Source organism: Suncus etruscus, chromosome 10 (assembly GCF_024139225.1).
Source record: "Suncus etruscus isolate mSunEtr1 chromosome 10, mSunEtr1.pri.cur, whole genome shotgun sequence".
NCBI lineage: Eukaryota > Metazoa > Chordata > Mammalia > Eulipotyphla > Soricidae > Suncus > Suncus etruscus.
Genome location: NC_064857.1, coordinates 18,130,571 through 18,137,407, shown reverse-complemented (window position 1 = coordinate 18,137,407; position 6,837 = coordinate 18,130,571). Strand labels below are relative to the sequence as shown.

The following is a 6,837-nucleotide window of genomic DNA, read 5'->3' as shown; positions in this document are numbered from 1 at the left end:
TGATATAGACTCACAATTGTGATTCCCCAGAGAATAACTATTCACTACCTATTCTGGGCCCCAATCATTAGTGCCAGAACATTTCAGGGAGGTGGCAAAAGGCAGCAGGAACAGAGAGTCTGGTAAACAGTTTCTCCAGCAACTTGTCAGTGACCAATCAGCAAGAGCAATCAGAGAGTGGTGGCTATGGGGGCACTTCAGCCCTGGCCTTATATACTCCCAGGTCAACTACCCTCCAGTGGCAGTTACAAAGAATGAGTGTTCTTATGAAATAGAGACATTTCTATCAGCAAGATTAGAAACTTGATTTGCAGAATGAACAATTCACAGTGGATTTTCATTATCCACTGTAGCCTTATGGTCTGTGATAACAGAATTAGTGCTTATCTTCACACCATATAGTCTAGATTAGTTCTTAATTCTCTCCAAGCATTCATTATGTTCTTTAAAAGGTATTTATTTCACTTCATTTCTGTTGATAAATTTAATGTCCCTAATTTTTAAAAAACATTTTTATTATTAGAACAAAGATGCAAAGAAAGAGGAAAAGGTGAAGTTACAGTGGGAAGACAACCACCCATAAACAAAATTCTCAGAAAAAAATCTTCTTGCTGACACCTTAATTTTGAACTTTCAGCCAAAAATCATTAAGAAAAATAAAAAAAAACACATGCACAATTACGTTGTCCCTCAACGTTGTCCTAGATTGTAGTACATTATAACATTTCTTAGCAGTACACAAAGCAATTTAAAGCCGCAAAATGTATGGAACTCCTTTAACATTGAAGGCATAGTATTTTACAGTTCCATGCACATACATATTAGTTTAAGTTAACCTCAAAATTTTAAGTGGTTTTGTAAAGGATTAGGGTCAAAGGAGCACAACAAAAACGGTGTTAGAGTGGCAATTATTGTTTGCATAGGCCTAGAAAAATATGGAGAACATGGAAAGGAAAAGCCTTGACATAAATACAAGGAGACCTTACCCCTGAAGTTTTCTGGCATAAGACCAACTCCAGGCTCCAGTAATACTAGGTTGTCCAACCCAAGACATTGTCTGTAGTGCCAATACACTTTTATTTTTCACACAGTCGATGTTGTTGGTATCAGGTTCCTGTAGCTAAAGATCCTGGAATTTGTGCTTATTCTACATCTAAGTCAGGATGATGTGGAGCGTCCTCCCGTTTCACCTCACAATTAGAGGGCAATGTAGGAGCTTTGTTCTGAAAGCAGGTCATTGTTGTTAAGTCTTCTGGGTGTTAAGGGAAGTCTCTCTTGAGTAGGTCCATGTCAGAGCAGTGGTAGGGTCTTCCCTGGTAGAGGATTGCTTCCAGGTAATGTTATAGACTACCTTAGTTGTTTCATAGATGGTATCCCTGGTTCAGGGGTGAATGAAGAATCCCCATTCTTCTGAGGCCTGAGCCAGGTCATTATGACAATATTTAGGATGTAAGTTCCCATTGCATTACAAGATTTGTGTGTTCCTATCTCTATTAGCTAAGAACTTATTTGTATGTATAGTATTTTCCCATTTTAATGTGCCTATGCAAAAGAGGAACAATGCCATGTGGTGCATTGGTGCATATGGGGGCCGCTAGAACAGGTCCAACAATCCCCATGACTTGGTTCTAACATAAACTTTAAACTGAGGAACTCTTTTTATCAGAATTTCTTATCGAACAGATCACAAAGAGAAGAGCAGACAAAAAGTGAGGGAAATCGTCACTGTATAAGAAAATATTTAGTAAGAGTTATAACTGTTAAGGAAATACTTATAAGATATTCAGAAGACATATATGTGACTCTTTTATGTCTTTTGAAATAGTTGGAGGGTGTTAAATCCAGTGCACCACTTTGGTCTGTGATTTGGCCTGTGCAGAACTGAAGGTAAAAAAGGTAAATGTGGGGTAATGATGGTTGGGGTGAGGAAGTGAAGAACTAGAAACGAGCTTATAGGGTTGTGGGCAAGGGTGGAATACAAAATGGACATTCTGCAGATGCAAAACATATCTTAATCATAGGGAATACTATTAATATATACTGTACTCATGTGCAGTTTTCAAAATGGAGACAGGTGAGAAAAAAGTTGTCAGTGACTGCCTCAGTACAACCCAGTACAACCCAACAACTCTCAGCATCATCCAAGCTAGGGAGAAGGCCTTCGGCCTGGAGTCTCCCCAAACTCCATACCGGCAAGAGCTAGCCTCCAGAACAGGTAAAGATTTGATAGAGAACCGGAAGCCAGACATCTGCCTGCCCTAATCCTGCGGGGTCCTGAAGCCCCCCAGGGGGGCCCAGCCAGCAGGAATTAGCTGGGAAGACTTCTCAGACAACCGCACTCCTATTTTGCTGGGTAGAAAAACAACCACACCTGTAAAAATCTGAGAGAGGTTAATAATAAAGACCCAAGGCAATGTCTCACTGCTCAAGGGCAACTTTATTTGGCTACAGCTCCTTCTTATATAGTGAAGGAGAAGGGGGCAGGCAAAAGGCAATGTCAATCATTCTTTTTGCATGAAAATTACTTCATTATTCCAAATAAGGCGCAATACTTCTTGCAGTATCCATGGAAACATCTTGTGACCTTCTAGCTGCATTTCTAAACTTTTAACAGATATAAGGTGGGGGCAATGTTCTTACAGAAATAATTTTGTACAGACAATGTAACATATACACATAATAACTGCCTTGTTGACTCCGGAATGTAGTTGAGGGAGTAAGACCTCATTTCTGGGAATGGTACCGGGCCGTGTTGCTCTCCTCCGGGCTACAAGATTAATTATCTCTTGCAGCTGCACATTCCTTTCTCTTTGGCCTAAGTACTTACAGCAAGACTGCATGTAGCCTTTAGGTGAAAGGCTGGATTATGGCAGAAAGAACAGCAAAATGGCCTCAAACAAGTCACAGTCCCCAACATCTCCCCCTTTCTCTTCTAATAAAAGAAGGAAAGTCGTGAGCGGGTGGAAGAACCGTGTCTTAGGCTACAAGGTTTGACCAGGTCGGACACGGCCAAAGCCGCATTTAAAAGATGGCTACAGGCGCTGTGGGTGTGCACAGAGATTTGAATTATGCGTTGTAGCCTTTTAGGGCCATGTCCTAACTGGGACCTTGCTAATCCCGTCATAGGTGTTTCCACAGCCGAGAGCACAAGTACCGGAGCGAGCTCCGTTTGTTAGCTATGCGCTCTATGTCCTGAAAACTTAGTGGCTGGAAGGGCGGCTTGGTGACAAAAGCCAAGTTTTCACAGGAGTCACGTTGGGTTAACTGTTGGTAGTGAACTTGAACAGAGGTTTTTGCCGTCTCATCTACCTGGTTTTTAACAAGGGCAGTAAGTTTGCGGAAAGCCCATGGGTCAAAGGAAAGGAGCAGCATGAGGCTAATAAGAGGGCCCAAAATAGTGGACAGTAATGTATGTATCCAAGGAGAAGAGAAAAACCAACCCTGTTACCAACCTTGTTCTTCATCGAAATGTTTTTGGAAGTCTTTTATATCGTCACCAATGTGTTGAACGCTATTCCTAACTAATCCAGTTTTGTCTTTGAAAATACAACATTGTTCCTTAAGGGCTACACAGACTCCCCCCTCTTTCATAAGGGCAAAATATAGAGCACGACGATTTTGAAGAACTATATCAGCAAGGGAACTAACAGTATCGTAGGGGTTGAGGAGAGAAGCTAAGCTAACAGCGTTCATAATATGGGTCTGTGAGGGCTAGAGCAGAGGCATTTATAAGATTTAAAATAACTTGAGAGGAGGAGGATGGGCTAGAAGGCAGAGTTTGTAGCTCATAACCTGCACAACAGTGAGTTAATGACGCTGAGGCTGAATTTTCCAGAGAAGAAGTTCAGAGTCAGTGGTGTAGATAGGAGGTTCAAACGTTGTGATGCTTTCATAAAACGGCGAAACTGGTGAATTGCAGATTCAACAGTGTTCATAGCTGGTGTTGGAGAGCGCTTGGGTAGAGGCATTGACCATTTGCAGGATGAGGATAAAGGTGGAAACCGGACCAACAGGTTTGATGGTTATTTTAGGCATTAACAAAGCTAAAACATAATAATCATGATAAGCAAGAAACATTTCAGTAACAATATGGGGAGAAAATTTAGTGGAGCAAACAAAATAAGTGGAGTTGGGGGCTTCAATGAAGATGGAAGAGTTGTTAACAATAATGGTTTGATTGCAAATGTCTGATTGTTGAACAGGGGGGTACATATATGGTTTGAGTAAGCAAAGTTCCACGACCGTGACTTGTTTGCAATGGAGGTTGTTGGTGGCAATGGTGGGCAACCAAGGCAGCTAGGCAGAGTGTTTAATTAAGCATTGTCAAAGGTGGAGTCAGTTAGAAACAGGTTTGCAGGAATGGCGGCTAGCAGGAGGTTTATAAGAAAACAGCTTGGCAGGAGGCAAAATGGTTACTTCATATAAAAATTAAGAATTTACTTAGTTTTTTGGCTTGGGTTTACAGGCAGAAAACATTAGCAATTTACATTACACTAGTTATTTTTGAATACCACGGGAATGTTATTTGACCTCTGCTAGACTTTGGCATAAAAGAAAATTTATAATTAACAATTGCTAATTAAAAAAATTTTTTTAAACTGAATATAAAGGATTTTTCTTAAACTTTTAGTTATTATGTTAAAGCTGGATGCTATTTTTTAGCCATAAATACATATTCTATAGGCCTGAACTTACACATAACAGGAAAGCCGGGTGACTGCAAAGTCCAGAAATTCTTCAGGGAAAAGTTATCCCCTATGGCTATTGAGAAATCTGGGGTTTGCCATCCCCCACACCTTCCGCCATGTTCTTAGAAGGACAAAGCTAGCTTAATACATAATTTTTAACACATGATTTTTAGTTGCAAGATGCCAGTTTGTGAACTGACCAGACTGAACTAGGTTGAAAAAATTAATTGAAATTTGAAAAATGGATAAGGCTTTAAAAATTGTATCATTATAAAATGTAGAGATAACAAATAAACAGACAAAACAAAACAACACTAAACACAACATTTTACACTTGTGGCCACTTTCATTCATCACAACAGACACATAAACAGACAAAAGGATTGATTTAAGACTTATTTATAAAAAATTGACAAGCGCTTTTAAATATTTAGCTAGCATGTTTGTGAGAAGACAAAAAAATTTTTGTAGAAAAACTTTTTTAGTTTTGAGAAGTACTTAATGTAGATGGAGTGGAACTTTGCTGAAAATAAATTTTAAGGTTTAGATTTAACACAAAACATTTTTAAAACAATTTTAATTTGAAGTTTAAAACATTAAGTAAAATGGTTAATGAGCACTGTAGAAGGAGTCTCTACTTGGAAGTATGAAATGATTTGCTGTAAATGAATAGGTTTTCTTTAAATTGGTTTTGCAGTAGAACAGTATGACAGCTGCAATAAAGTGTTAAAATTTTTATGATTAAACACAATAGCATGAACTATGATTATTAAAGGTATAAAAACTGATTTTAAAAAACAAACAACTGTTTTTACTATGAAGACTTTAAGTGAATAATTTGTAAAAAATATTATGTACTAAATTAACTAAATGCTTAGAATATTATAAAATATAGTTAAAGACATCTGATGTATTTACACACTTAGAACTTAAGACTAAAATTGTATTTAATACTAGTTAATTTGCTTATAAAGTTTAGTTACTTTTATATATTACTTATAAAATTATATATAATATATTTTTCATTTATATTATTTTTTCACTGCGACACAAATATACAGATTTGTATAATGTGCTGATATTTTGAATGCACTTAAAATAATAGTTCTTTCAATAATAAAGAACAACCATTGCTGTAGCACAAAGTTAAAACTAAGGGTACTATAAAGCATACTTAGGTGTTTACTGTGCATTAAATTAACTATATTGTTTAAAAGGCTAACCACATTATTTTTCACATAATTTTGTAAATACTTTAAAAATTAAAATAAAACTTTTAATAGAAATATAAGACTTAAATTTAACACTTTTGTGTTCGTTTGGATTTTAAAACACAAAGAAGTTTTTCTTTTACCAATATTTTGTTATCTGTAAAGTGACAGAATTATGACCTTGCTGTAAAATTTTCTGAGAGGCACGAGAAAAAAAAAGTTTATTGCTCTTATCTTCCTGTTGCTTTATCTCCCTAGAGAATTTTTTTTTAACTCTTACAGACCTGAATTTAAAAAGTTTCCTAATTTTCAATGTTTTAATAATTACTTTACACCACTTAATGCACTAAACCTAATAACATATCTGACGAAGTGTAGGGCTGACAAGGTGAAGCAGAGTCTTTTACTGATAACTCGGGGAGGGGCCAGCACAGTTAACAGCAGGAAGGCTAGAGGCAAATTATTTACAGTCCACAGGGTGTAATGATATAGAGAAAAAAAAAGCAATCTTTTAAGATTAATTACTAATTTATTGGAATTAGAGGGAATGGCAACCGAAGAGGGGAGTCTGGGTTGCAAAAGCACCATGGGGATCATGGTTTTATTAATTGATTTGAGAATATGCAAGAGATGCCACTTTTCAGATTTCTTTTGAATAACAAAGATTGGGTATTTCAAGGTGAATTGGAAGGCTTAAAGTGGGAGTGGCAGGGCCTGAGCTGGCTGTTTCCCAAGGCTGGTAGGAAAGAGGCTGAAGGAGGCTGAGGGCTGGTTTGAGCAAAATGTACTGAGTAAAAGGTACATTAGGCTCAGAAGTTTTAACAGCAAAGTGTAGATATCGCAAGGTTTTATGGCTTAGCAGATGATACTTTGTAATTATCCTGCTTACTGTGCCCTTAGAATTTTTTGTAGGCACTGCAGCAGTTTCTGTTTTATGG

The 6,837-nt window shown here is 37.4% G+C and overlaps 1 non-coding gene across 1 annotated transcript; it reads right to left on the bottom strand.

Annotated features, from left to right (window-relative positions):
* Positions 1-5,756: 5,756 nt before the first annotated feature.
* LOC126021077 (small nucleolar RNA SNORA22) lies at positions 5,757-5,881 on the bottom strand. Its single transcript, XR_007499690.1, has one exon. It is a non-coding gene; the product is annotated as a small nucleolar RNA SNORA22 (small nucleolar RNA).
* Positions 5,882-6,837: the final 956 nt, after the last annotated feature.